The sequence below is a fragment of the Eschrichtius robustus genome, chromosome 16 (genome assembly GCF_028021215.1).
Source record: "Eschrichtius robustus isolate mEscRob2 chromosome 16, mEscRob2.pri, whole genome shotgun sequence".
In the NCBI taxonomy this organism is placed as follows: Eukaryota; Metazoa; Chordata; class Mammalia; order Artiodactyla; family Eschrichtiidae; genus Eschrichtius; species Eschrichtius robustus.
The window spans coordinates 71465131-71468144 of record NC_090839.1 but is presented as its reverse complement, the minus strand read 5'-3'; positions in this window follow the sequence as shown (position 1 = coordinate 71468144).

The following is a 3014-nucleotide window of genomic DNA, read 5'->3' as shown; positions in this document are numbered from 1 at the left end:
ATGCATTCTCAAACTCTTGAAAAATACAAGTACTATTATGTGGAGGTCAGCCAACATTTTTGGCTTTAAAGGTAATTCTCAGGTTTGAAAACGCTGGGAACTACTGTTGAAGACCTCACTCTAGGGACTTACTTTTTGGCGTAAGTGAGAATGAAGATTGAAGCTGAGGCCACAGGGTTACTAAGAGAGCCAAAAACAAGGGAGTCAGTAGAACCAAAGCCAAGATACAAATTTAGCCCACCAAAATCTAGGCACTCTTTCTTAGTTTTATTTCAGGCATGCTAAAACAAGAAGCATGCCACACCCTCGGAACTGATCTATCATTAAGTCACAAGGCAGGTATTTATAAACTCAGAATTTTGCAGATCATAAGCTTGTTTAGTTGAGTTCAAATTTTTTAAAAAGATTTTGAGTTGAGCACCCATCCTGTCTGAAACATAAGGTTTATGTGACAGATATACATGTATATATATGGTGAATATAAGGTTTTAATAACATTACAAAAAACTCCATAGCCTAAACTTCTGTTTATATATATTGAGAGGAGGAAGTAAAAATCTTCTTTATTCTATCCGCAAAAGGAACTATCAATATTTTGCTTTAGATTATTTTCATCGTAATAAACACTTATTTCAGTAGGTATCAAACTGAAAATCACCACTTAACAATCTTTTTAAAGCCAACACTACTATCTAAAAACTCTCCTTACCTGATTTTACTATAGCCACAAAACACCAAAGAACAAGAATGCTGTATCTTTACAACCAGGAATAAAGGATTTCTGAAACTGGTTCTTATGTAACACAAAATGTTTTATACAGAAGAGTTTAAAAGTAGCAAAATGGTGTAATGATTAGGGTGGGCAGGTGCACAAAATACTGGTGAATTATTAAGTGAAACCCAAAACCCTCCTTTTAGAATCAGCTTGGGTTGTTATTCACTAACCTATTACTAAACCAAATAATAATGTTGCTGAAGAGGCTGCTTATGATTGCTTCTCAGCTATGACTACATAGACTCTAAAAGAATGATGGAAACCCCTCCAAAGCAGGGTTTTTAGCACTGGAAGCTAACTTGTCTTTTTCAGTGCAATTTTTGTTCAAGCTTTTGCAGGGGGAAAAAAAGCTTCCCCAAATAGTGTCCTTAAAAAGAACACACTAATACTAAAAGGCATAAAGTCTGGTATGTGGGGTTTTGTGTGTGTGTTGGGGGGGGCGGTTGCCATTTAAAATCATCAATAGGCTTCCCTGGTGGCGCAGTGGTTGAGAATCTGCCTGCCAATGCAGGGGACACGGGTTCGAGCCCTGGTCTGGGAAGATCCCACATGCTGCGGAGCAACTGGGCCCATGAGCCACAACTACTGAGCCTGCGCGTCTGGAGCCTGTGCTCCGCAACAAGAGAGGCCTCGATAGTGAGAGGCCCGCGCACCGCGATGAAGAGTGGCCCCCACTTGCCGCAACTAGAGAAAGCCCTCGCACAGAAACGAAGACCCAACACAGCCATAAATAAATAAATAAATAAATAAATAAATAAATAAATAAATAAATAAATAAAAAATTAAAAAAATCATCAATAACTTTAATTCTCCAGATCGTTCTTTTTCGTTGTTGTTTTGTGTTTGTTTTTTGAAGAATGTTAAAGAGCATTTCAATACAGTTTCCCATTTGACCCGGAGTCAAAAGGAGTTTTGCCATGGAGAAAAAGCACTTTCAATCTTGCAGATTAGTGACTGTGAAAGATGAGTCTCTTGAAGGTCAGAGGCATGATTCCAGCCCTTCAGCTTCCACAAATCACCATCAGCAAATCCTAAATCCAATCATCTCTCTTTCCAAAGAGCTTTCTCTGTAGTGACTTACTTGTAAATTAAGATAGTTGGTTTTAGTTATATTCTTTTGGCTCTGGACTAACAATATCTCTACCAGAATATTGACAACCAGGGCAGTACAGGCTACACAGGGGACCTAGCTTCTTTCTTAACCTAGCAATAAAAAGTAGATCAGTTACATTTTACCTTTTAGTATACCTGGATTCAGAAGAAAAGGATTTGTGAGTTTACCATTCCTCTTTTATTATCTCTTCCACGTTTATTGGCTGGCATTCTACTCTAAGCTGTCTTCTGTCAGCCGTACCTTTACCATTACATCAAGGCTGAGAACACTGACCTTCTGGTCTGTCACCCTACTTTAGAATTTCTGTGTTTTGTCTGCACGATGATGGTAAAAGCCACAACCCATGAGCCGTATTTATTTTGTTACTGTCTGTGGAGAACAGCGTTCACTGCCCTGCTGGCCATCAAGTGCTCGGGCTGCATTCTCTTTCCAGGTGTAACGTCATGACTTCAGATGCTTAACTGTGCACTTAGCTTCAACTGCCCCCAGATGCTCAGGTAGGTCTGAGGCCCACCATTTCAGGGGGAGTGAGAACAAATTCTCAGCGGGTTAGAGGCTCACATATCAAGGAAAAAACAGCTAACTGCTCTAAACTTCCGACCGACCCTCAATTTCCCCGCACTAAGCAGAGCAAATCTGGGAGCCAAAAGACCAGTAGGGGCCGACGGGGCAGCAGACCTCGGTGTCCCGGCACTCCTCGCGCCTCCCGCCCGCAACCGCCCACTGCTCGGAGGCCGGACTCCTGCCCCTCACGCCCACGCAGCCCGTCCATCGGCCGGACACCCATCACAGGGGCCGCGGAGGCCGCCACCTCTACACCCCAGCAACCCGAACGCACGCCCAGAAGCGACTCAAAGCAGAGGAGAGGGCGGGGCCTTCGGCCGCACCCCTTCGCCTTTTCCCGCCTCCTTTGTTTCCTTCGGAGTCGCCATTGGCTGCTTGCCCTTGAGCCCGGGCGAACCGCGGGCCTGCGGTGAGAAGCGATTGGACGACGTCGCCGCCGCTCGGCCGGCGGCCCGCTCACGATTGGCCGAGGCGCCGCCGGGGGTTTGAATCGCAGCCCCGGTCTGGGAGGGTTCTGCCGAAGTGCCACGTTGGGCCCGGCTGCGGCGTGAGGAGCCGGCT